Source organism: Carya illinoinensis, chromosome 3, assembly GCF_018687715.1.
Source record: "Carya illinoinensis cultivar Pawnee chromosome 3, C.illinoinensisPawnee_v1, whole genome shotgun sequence".
Lineage (NCBI taxonomy): Eukaryota > Viridiplantae > Streptophyta > Magnoliopsida > Fagales > Juglandaceae > Carya > Carya illinoinensis.
In genome coordinates this window covers 2218787-2229463 of record NC_056754.1, presented here as the reverse complement: position 1 = coordinate 2229463, position 10677 = coordinate 2218787, and the positions used below count along the sequence as shown (strand labels likewise).

At 36.7% G+C, this 10677-nt stretch overlaps 1 long non-coding RNA gene across 1 annotated transcript; it reads left to right on the top strand.

The window, feature by feature from the left end:
* Positions 1-8990: 8990 nt before the first annotated feature.
* LOC122305532 lies at positions 8991-10395 on the top strand. Its single transcript, XR_006241156.1, has 2 exons — positions 8991-9316; positions 9933-10395. It is a non-coding gene; the product is annotated as an uncharacterized LOC122305532 (long non-coding RNA).
* The last annotated feature ends 282 nt before the right edge of the window (positions 10396-10677 follow it).

The following is a 10677-nucleotide window of genomic DNA, read 5'->3' as shown; positions in this document are numbered from 1 at the left end:
TTGTACGTACGTTATTCGACATAAATCGTTTAAAATTAGAAATTAAAATGAATTTCAAAACGAAAAATGAAAATCAACATGTACATTAGGATAAGTGGGTTGCTTGCTTGCTGGCATCCTGGACTCTCACCTCGCGCATTACTCGGTAAAAAGAAAAGAAAAGAAAAGGCGAATAAAAAGATGCAAATCTTCTTCTTATTTTTAATCAACACAAGAAAAATAATAATCATGACATGCATTAACCTAAATTACTTTATTAGTTCATAGACTTATAATTAGTACTCAAATAATATATATTGTATGTTCTTAATCCCTTTCTTTCTCACTGTCTACGAAATAACCACATATATTTCATTTAATTAATAACCTCTATATTTAGAAGGTATATGATATTTCCATCGATTAAACCCACCAATTGCAATTTTTTTTTTTTTTTTACTTAATGATTAAAATAGCATTTTTAATGAGTTCGAATTTTTTTAAAAATATTTAGGAGATTAAAAAATTGTTTGAAAAAAAAATTGGACGTTCGGTGGCTCCCGTTCAAACACTCATCCTTTTACCAATGACGTTAATATATATATATATATATATATATTATAACACATACATGAACTAGAAAAGGGAGTTTTGAATACCCTGGTCTAGGATTCAGAAACACCGAAAATCAAGAAAATATCATAATTTATTGACTGCTAAAATCAATGATCTCAAATAAACTTGTTATGTACTAGATATATCTAATTAATTATGAGAGAAGGTTCCAAGTCATTGAATTCAGTCGAAAAATGTAAGGAGTCTGAGATAAAAAAGAAACGAAATGATCATACACATTATAAATGGTTAGGCAAAAGAAAAATACAGGAAGTGAACGTTTGCTATTGAGAACTGAGATGAAAATTCTGTTTGTGCACGGCCCAACCTCATTACTCTTGGAAAAAACGTACTCAACCAACAAGAAAGTTTTAATTATATTAAATTAAAACTTATCAATTCAGACACTTATAATAATTTCTTGATGTTTTGGGTCTAGTTCCTTCTCTATGGCAATGCAATACGTACATGTATGATATAATCACCTTATAATTTTGCAGAAAACGGACAAATTTTTTGGTTGTACATTAGAATTTAAGAAACAATTATATATGAACTTGATGAGAGCCTACATTATTTTCAGTTGAAGCCCATAATATTAGAAAACAAAATTCGCCTCGAATCCCATTTCCTCCACCTCAAACCCATTTCCTCATTATTAGGAATTTGGGCCAAGGTCCACTCTATTGCTCGAGCCTCGCGTAGCCTGACATATCAAAGCTATGTTATCTATGAAGGAACATGAAAATAACTTTTCTTGAAAACGTAATTAACTGACTACTCTCAAAATTGGTACAAGTCTCAATAAATGTTTAGTTTGAAATCTCAAATAGAAAAATTGTATAAATTTTTTGCAAAAAAGTGAGTTTTACTAATAGAAAATTAATTTTTTTTTTAATTTTTTTTTAAGGTAAGGTTTACTTTTTTACAAAGATTTACTTAAGACTTGTCTATTTGAAATTTACGCAAATCATTTCTCTAATTCTTGATATTTATAAAATATATTACAAAAATAGAAAATAAAAACAAACATGTGATTAGACACAAGATATTGCTCCGATCATGGGGTCTAGAATGACGTAATAGGGATGCCGAAAGCTGAATAAAGGGTTGTCCCTTGCGATCAACAATAGCCATAAATTTTCCATTTGATCATTAAGATATATATTATATTTTAGGACAAGGTGAATGACACAGAATGAGATTGCCTCCATGCTTTCACACTCTATTCTAACTACTTTGTTAAGCATTAACCTTTTTTTTAATTAATTTAGGTGTCATTTGGATAGTGAATTGATATGAGATAAATTGTGATGAAAGTTAAAAGTTAAATAAAATTTTGTTAGAATATTATTTTTTAATATTATTATTATTTTGAGATTTGAAAAAATTGAATTGTTTATTATATTTTGTGTGAGATCAATTTAAAAAAATTATAATAATGAAATGAGATAAGATAAAATATTTCCACTATCTAAACATACGGCCGTATACAACTTGATTTGGTTTACTATTTTAATTACTATTGTCCTTCTTTATTCACATCAATGATATATTTCATGTACTAATAAACACTTATAAATATATTTTTTGGTCCAATAATTTTTTTATAATTCTCAAGACTGATACATGAAGGACTCAATAATTCTCTATATCTATAAAATATTGAAAAGAAAAAAAGCAACACATAATTAGACAGGAAGAAAATCCGATCGTGGAGTATTACGCATTAATAATAGCGATCCTTCGTAAAAAGTTTTATACTTTATCTTCCAATTAAAGGTAACTTTTGCAGCTAGCTTTGCTTTTGATCAATGATCATCCTCTCAAACTTGTACAGTTGGCCGGCCTGTTCTGATTACGTGTATTATGGAATGATGAAAAGATCCCATGCCACCAGTTTACTATTTACACGGTGCAAATTAGTCAAGCACAAGTCCATGTGACTTGGAGGTATTTGGAATGGCCTATAATTGTTCGATATATGAGAAGGGAGACCACACATTCTAAAGGGAAAAAGAAAAAGTAAACACGTGAATAGACTCGGACAAGTTTCCATCATGCAGTATAGCAATAGGGACGACGAAAGCCAACTAAAGGCAGGCTCGATCGTTCATTTCGCTCTCTATAAATGAAAATGTGATTTAGTTATAATATTTTGAATTTCTTCATGATCATGTGCATGTAGCCCACCAGCTTTAACTTTTGTTTATTTAATTTTATATGTTACATTATTTAATTTCTTCATGATAAGCATGTCGGCCATTATGGTCCCCAAAAATTGAAGAGATCAGTCGGGGCCAATTTCTTGTAATCTAATTAACATATAGATCGTACAATCTTCATTCTTTTCACTGTACCCGGTAGGCAAGTCATGTGAACTCCTCATTGATCTATATATAATAGGGCACGAAATAATTTATAATATTCTTCTCTTTCTCTGTCTTTTTTTTTTTCCCTAGCACAATGAATATTGCATGTGACGAATTTATTTGTTTTTCCGGTTGGCGTGATAAAAAAAGATGTACAATAGATAACTGAAAGAACATATATACAAATTATATGGGGTTGGCTTCAAAATTAGATGTGTGGTATGCATGCATGCTTCATCTTTTAAAACGTATGCACATGGAGCTAGCTAATGAATATTTGAAAGGAACGGGGGAAAAGCATTTGGTAAATTGGCTGTGTGCATGTGTGCGCATATATAATATAATATATTTAGTATTAATTTATATATATATAGATGATACATTAATATTCTTCATAATATTATAACCAGTTTTGAGTACTATGAATTTATTAAGAAGTAGAGTTAGAATTTCAGAAATCGGAATTATATATTTGGTAATGATGGATTTAAAACAAGAACCATAAAATTGTTGTGAAAAACGATGACAATGAATTGAAAGATAATAACGAACGAGAAAAACAATTACATACACAATCACACACGACACAAGATGTACGTGGTTCGGCAAAATTACCTACGTCCACGGGAGCTACAGAGGATTTTATTATTGAGGAATATCACACTACAAGATGGATCTCAACACTGTTCGTCTATAGTGTTTTCGTGTCTACAGTGACCGGCCATATGAGTTAAAACATCATATATATAGTTCAAACGACGGAATCCCTAAAATCGCATGTTCGCTCGAGCGGCGTGTCGAGCGCGCGTCGAGCGAACTTCCCTTCCGTGTCTCACTCGAGCTCACTGTCGAGCTGACGTCGAGCGTTCGACTCTGCCTGACTTCGCTCGAGCGGCCAATGCCTCCGCTCGAGCGAAAGCCTCCTGCTCGAACTCACTGTCGAGCTGACGTCGAGCGTTCGACTCTGCCTGACTTCGCTCGAGCGGCCAATGCCTCCGCTCGAGCGGTGTGGACCAGACTCCACAATACTCAACAATTCTCCCACTTGGAGACTGTTACACTCGTTGTATCGCCGTCTTCTTCAAACATGATATCCTCCACCTCTGCAACTCACTGTTCCTGTCTTCATTTTAGAAGACCAACTGAAGTTGTGCACAACTTTAGTTTCTCAAGCGTAACACCCTTTGTCAACATATCAGCAGGGTTCTTGCTTCCACAAATCTTCTCAAGTAACAACTGTCCGTCATCTAACAATGACCGTATGAAGTGATACCTGATCTGAATGTGCTTGGTTCTGGAATTGAATGCTGGATTGTTGGCAAGGAATATGGCACTCTGACTATCACTGTAGAGAGTGCCTTTCTGATTCTTCTTACCCAATTCTTTCAAGAAGCCTTGTAGCCATACCATCTCCTTTGCAGCCTCTGACACTGCAATATACTCAGCTTCTGTTGTAGACAAAGAAACTGTTTTCTGTAGATTAGAACCCCATGACACTGCAGTACCACCAAGTGTATAAACAAAGCCCGTGATACTCTTTCTGCTGTCAATATCTCCAGCTAAATTAGCATCAACATAGCCCTGCACTTCCAAGCTCTCTCCAGAGAAACATAAACAGGTTTCTGAGGAACCCTTTAGGTACCTCAAAATCCACTTCACTGCTTCCCAATGTTGTTTTCCTGGGTTACTCATGTATCTACTCACAACTCTCACTGCATGGGCAATATCCGGTCTTGTGCAAACCATAGCATACATAAGTGAACCAATAGCTGAGGCATAAGGAACCTTACTCATGTAATCTTGTTCCTCCTCTGACTCTGGTGACTGATTCTTACTGAGTCTGAAGTGACTTCCCAAGGGTGTGCCAACTGGTTTGGCCTTGTCCATATTGAACTTGCTGAGTACATTTTTCACATACTCAGCCTGTGAGAGTCTCAACGTATCTCTGACTCTGTCTCTGACAATTCTCATGCCAAGGATTTGCTTTGCATCTCCCAAATCCTTCATTGCAAAGTGCTCTGACATCTGCTTCTTCAGATTATTGATCTCATCAATACTAGCCCCTGCAATAAGCATGTCATCCACATACAACAGCAAAATAATGTAAGAATTGTCAAAATGCCTGACATAGCAACAGTGACCTACCTGACATCTAATATACCCTGCACTATGCATGAAGTTGTCAAATTTCTTGTACCACTGTCTATGAGCTTGCTTCAGGCCATACAAGTTCTTCTTTAGTCTGCAAACTGAACCTTCATTTCCCTGTACCAAAAACCCCTCAGGCTGGTGCATGTAGATGTCTTCTTCAAGGTCTTCATGAAGAAAAGTTGTCTTCACATCTAACTGCTCAAGAAATAGATCTTCAGTGGCAACCATAGCTAGTACCATCCTGATAGTTGTGATCTTCACCACAGAAGAAAAAATCTCAGAGTAATCAATACCCTGCTTTTGCTGAAAACCTTTTACAACAAGTCTAGCCTTGTACCTCTTATTGCCGTCATGCTCAGTTTTCACCCGGTACACCCACTTGTTGTGTAATGCCTTCTTCCCTGATGGAAATTCTGTCAACTCCCATGTCTGATTCCCTAGCAGGGAATCCATCTCGTCTTTCGTGGCCAGCTCCCACATGCTAGAATTCTCATCTTGCAAGGTTTCTTCATAACTCTGCGGTTCTCCACCATTTGTCAACAAAATGTAATTCAAAGTAGGTGAGAAACGCTGTGGAGGACGTATAGTCCTAACTGACCTGCGAACTGCAACTATAGGAGTAGACGGTTCTGAAACTGTCTGCGGAATAATAGGAATGGGTGCACTGGACCCACTCTCCCCGTCACTCACATCTCTACATTGCACTGTGACCTCTGGTAGGTCATCAAATCCTACAAACTCGGACTCCTGAGGAGCTACTGCAAAAGCTGTACTTGACTTATCCTTGTACATCATTTTCTTATTGAAAATCACATTCCTATTTTTTATGATTTTTCGACCCTGATCATCCCAAAAACGATAGCCAAATGCCTCATCTCCATAGCCAATGAAATAGCATTTCTTTGACTTAGCCTCAAGCTTACTACGAGCATCAGAATCAACAAGCACATAAGAAAGACAACCAAAAGTTTTAAGGTGAGAAAACTTAACCTCTTTCCCGCTCCAAACCTCCTCAGGCAATCCACAATCCAGTGGAACTGATGGCCTTCTGTTTATCAAATAAACGGCAGTGCTGACTGCATCTGCCCAAAAAGTGGGTGGTAGTCCGGCGTGCAACCTCATGCTTCTAGCACGCTCATTAATAGTTCTGTTCATACGCTCAGCAACTCCATTTTGCTGTGGTGTCCCAGGAATGGTCTTCTCCATTCTGATACCCAGAGCTGCACAATACTCCTTGAACCCGCCATGAACATACTCACCACCATTGTCAGACCTCAAACACTTCAGTTTCAAGCCTGTCTCTGTCTCAACCATGGCTTTCCAAATTTTGAAAACATTAAATACTTCAGATTTATGTTTCAAAAAATAAATCTATACCTTCCTACTATGGTCATCAATGAACGTAACATAGTACCGAGAACCTCCAAGAGATGCAACTGGGGAAGGACCCCACACATCTGTGTGCACAAGATCAAGTCTTCCTGTCTTTGGCGTCCTGCCACTTTTCAAGAAGCTGACCTTCTTTTGTTTCCCCATAACACAACTCTCGCACATACTGAGATCAACTGTCTTCAGTTCTGGTAGTTTGCCTCTAGACAGAAGTTCCATCATGCCCTTCTGACTCATATGACCAACCCTGCAATGCCACAAATCTGCTGTGCTTTCTGCAACGGTAGTAGCAATAGTGTCAATTAAACCAGTAGTCATATATAGTGTACCAGTTTTCTTACCCTGAGCTAGTACCAATGCCCCTTTTGTGACCTTCCAGGTGCTATCTGAGAATACCACTGAATGACCACACTCATCAAATTGCCCAACAGAAATGAGGTTCTTCTTCAACTCAGGAATGTGCCTGACCTTTTGCAAGGTCCATTTGTTCTTGCCAGGGAGTGCAATGTCAATGTCTCCCATCCCCACTACATTCAAAGCCTCACCATTAGCCAAATATACCTTCCCAAAATCACCTGCAACATAGTTCCGCATTAGCTCCCAGTGGGAAGATGTATGGAAGGAAGCCCCTGAATCCAGTATCCAGTCATCAACTGGACTATGAACTGCAAGCAATAGTACATCCTGTACTTCTTCAGTTACCACATTAGCACTATCATTCTCCGTCTTCTTGGGGTTTTTGCAGTTTTTCTTTATGTGGCCAGCTTTGCCACAATTCCAGCAAGTTGCTTGCTGACCAGGCCTCGACTTGCTCTTGCCCCTGTACTTTGATTTTGATCTTCCTCTGTTTGAGTTCCTGTCATGTGATCTCTCTCGAGAGTCAACATTTAGGGCTGAACTCAAACCCGAGGTCTCGCCTGAATCTTTCCTGCGCACCTCCTCAGCCAAAATCAAATCACGAATATCATCATATTTCAGTTTAGTTTTACCAGCAGAATTACTAACAGCCATTCTCATGGCTTTCCAACTATTTGTCAATGAAGCCAATAGTATCAATGCACGTATCTCATCATCAAATTCAATTTCAACAGACGACAATTGATTTGTGATAGTATTAAAATCATTCAGATGTTGTGCAACAGACGTACCATCTGCCATTTTTAAATTGAATAACTTTTTCATCAGATGTACCTTGTTATTCGCTGACGGCTTTTCATACATACCTGACAAAGCCGCCATGAGATCCGCAGTCGTCTTCTCCTTGATAACGTTGTGTGCAACGGATCTCGACAGGGTTAATCGAATAACCCCCAGAACCTGTCGATCTAACAGGTTCCAACTAGCATCATCCATCTTTTCCGGTTGCTGCCCCAATAGTGGAAGATGAAGTTTCTTCCCATAGAGGTAGTCCTCTATCTGCATCCTTCAGTATCCAAAATCCGTGCCATCAAACTTCTCGATCCCCGATACCTTCAATTCATCTCCAGCCATCGTTTCTCCTCAGACCCGAACCTTGGCTTTTGATACCAATTGTTGTGAAAAACGATGACAATGAATTGAAAGATAATAACGAACGAGAAAAACAATCACACACACAATCACACACGACACAAGATATACGTGGTTCGGCAAAATTGCCTACGTCCACGGGAGTTGCAGAGGATTTTATTATTGAGGAATATCACACTACAAGATGGATCTCAACACTGTTCGTCTACAATATTTTCGTGTCTACAGTGACCGGCCATATGAGTTAAAACATCATATATATAGTTCAAACAGCGGAATCCCTAAAATCGCATGTTCGCTCGAGCAGCGTGTCGAGCGAACTTCCCTTCCGCGTCCCGCTCGAGCTCACTGTCGAGCTGACGTCTAACGTTCGACTTTGCCTGACTTCGCTGGAGCGGCCAATGCCTCCGCTCGAGCGAAAGCCTCCTGCTCGAGCTCACTGTCGAGCTGACGTCGAGCGTTTGACTCTGCCTGACTTCGCTCGAGCGGCCAATACCTCCGCTCGAGCGGTGTGGACCAGACTCCACAATACTCAACAAAAATAAAGGAAAGAATATGCCATTAGGTCGGAAATCAATTGATTTTCCAGTCAATTGATAAGCTTTCATTCTTTCATTTTTCTGTATTAAAAAAAATCATATTTTAATTGACAAAACAATCAAACTTGTTACTTTAACCACAAAAAAGGTCTATAAAGACCAACTGAAGTTGAAAAGTAAGGTTGATAAAAATAAAAAAATAAAAAGTAAAAGTGAGATTGATAAAAAAAAAAAGATAAAAAAAGAAAAGAAAAAAAGAACGTGAGATTGATCAAAAAAGAGAGTAAAAATAAAGTTGAGCAAAACAAAAAGAGTGAGAGTGAAATTAAGGAAGAAAAAAATAGTACTGAGACTAGTTCTAATAATTAAAGGTGACTTTTACTTTTACTTTTGATTTTATATTGCTTTTGTTTTGTGGTTACTTTTGATATTTTTTCTTTTTTCTTTTTATATTGATACCACCCAAAGTTGGCCTCTTCCAATTATATAATGCCTAGCTAATATTATCAAATGAAGAAAATCCAATCGACCTCCTTTTCTATTAAACGCGTCTGGGCCAAGCACAAGTTCACACTTGAATGGACCTATAAATAGGAGTGCTAGCTGGTGGACAATGGCCTCAACACAGACAACATATCTAATCTGCAATCACCAAAATGAAGACTATCTCGCTCATTAGCTGCATGCTCCTGGCTTTCCTTCTTTTCTCGTCCCCTTCAATTATGGCTCGTGAATTGGCTGGTCATGATCATAAGGCCGATGGTGAGAGTACAAATTTTTTTTTTTTTTTTTTTGATAATGAGAGTACAAATTTTTAATTTGCTTCTATTTTCAAAACCTGTCATGTCAGTATGCTGTAAAATACAATATTATACATAAGAAATTGTTCGTATCGTGCCACTTTTAAATGCTATATATATATATCCTCCCTGCTTGAATAATAAAAAATTATTATTATTTTTAATTTCAATTTTCCCAACGTTATTATCCTTAATTTGTGACAAAGTGTATATATGAGTTATTTAATTTACATTGTAAACATCATCATAATATAGACATAATTTTTTATTATTAATTACGATCTTATTAAAAAGATTATATATATTATCAAATTAAAGATAATCTCGAAGACCCGAACTTAATTATTAGGTATTTTGATATATATATATATTTAGAAGCTTTACTGGAAAATAAATATGACCGTACTGCTGCCATAACATGAAAACATGATCAAACGTGGGGGTTATGAAATACATTAAAAATAAATTCACATATGGAGTAGCTAGGATAATTAAGTTAATTATCATTTGATGCATCCAATTATCGTGGCAAAGAAGTTTACAATGATCTAGTTACGTACGTTGGATGGATATTGTAGGTGCTACTGCTGGCAGAAGCAAGAATAATCCCAACGTGCCAGGAAAATCGTGCGGAATCCCCAAAGATAATCCAACATATGCTGCTTGCATAGGGAAACAGAAGCCCAAGAAATGCAGTCCAAAAGACAAATATAATCGTTGCAATCCACATCAAGGCTAAGGAACTTGAATAAGCAGAGCTTTTTATGATCGTGTGCTAATGAAATTAGTATGATTAAAATAATAGAAGTTATCAGTACTACTGGCGTTAACGCTGCTTCTCGTGATGATGATGGTCGATGATCATCATGAGAAGAACGTACGTACGTACAAGTTTGAGAATAAATAGGTTTAGTTCGATACCTTATCGCCATGTAATGGATGGATGATCAGCTCGAACTTCCTTTGCAGTGTACGTGTCAATAAAATTAAGAACGTCGTCTGACCGACTTAGTTTTGGTCAGCTCGCTTGTTTTCTTATAACTAGAATCTTCTTCTAGATCTTCTTCTTCTTTTTAAGTTGCTATAGATGATCATCTAGCTATTTCGTTTTATTTTATTTGGCAATGATACATGATATCTTAGTACTTAATTATCTCAATTTACTGAGAAAACTGATCACTAAATTTAATATATAACATTTTTCAAGAAATTATTTAATAAATCCTCCAAACTGAAGATCTTGTATGGAGATAATACATTCTCAAATACGATAATTTGAGACTTTTTAAATTCATTACGTAATAGAAAAATTTAATTACAAGT